Here is a 539-nt window from a genome sequence, read left to right on the forward strand (position 1 = left end):
AAAAACAAATTTCACTGTTTTTTGATCCTGACACAAAATGACCAGCTAACATTAATTTACTAATCATATCAGCAGCACATGTGAAACGGAATGAGTACTAGTCAGGTAAAATCACTATCATGCTAATTAGATTGTAAGAGCAGAATGATTGATATAAAAGGAGGGAAGAAGCGCTTCCAACCATTGTGTTCTTGTTAGCAATGATTACCTCCAAAGAAACACGTGCAGCCATCATCGCTTTGCATCAAAATGGCCTCACATGCAAGGAAATTGCTACAAAGAATATTGCACCTGAAAGAACCATTTACCGGATCATCAAGAACTTCAAGGAGAGAGGTTCGACTGCAGTGAAGAAGTCTTCAGGACGTCCCAGAGCGTCCATCAAGTGCCAGGACCGTCTCCTCCGGAGGAGTCAGCTACGGAATCGTGTCAGCAGCAGTGCAGAGCTTGCTCAGGAATGAAAGCAGGTTGGTGTGAGAGCATCTGCACGCACAGTGAGGCCAAGACTTTTGGACAACGGCCTGGTGTCAAGAAGGGCA

This window comes from Sinocyclocheilus anshuiensis, unplaced genomic scaffold (genome assembly GCF_001515605.1).
Source record: "Sinocyclocheilus anshuiensis isolate Anshui unplaced genomic scaffold, SAMN03320099.WGS_v1.1 scaffold817, whole genome shotgun sequence".
Lineage (NCBI taxonomy): Eukaryota > Metazoa > Chordata > Actinopteri > Cypriniformes > Cyprinidae > Sinocyclocheilus > Sinocyclocheilus anshuiensis.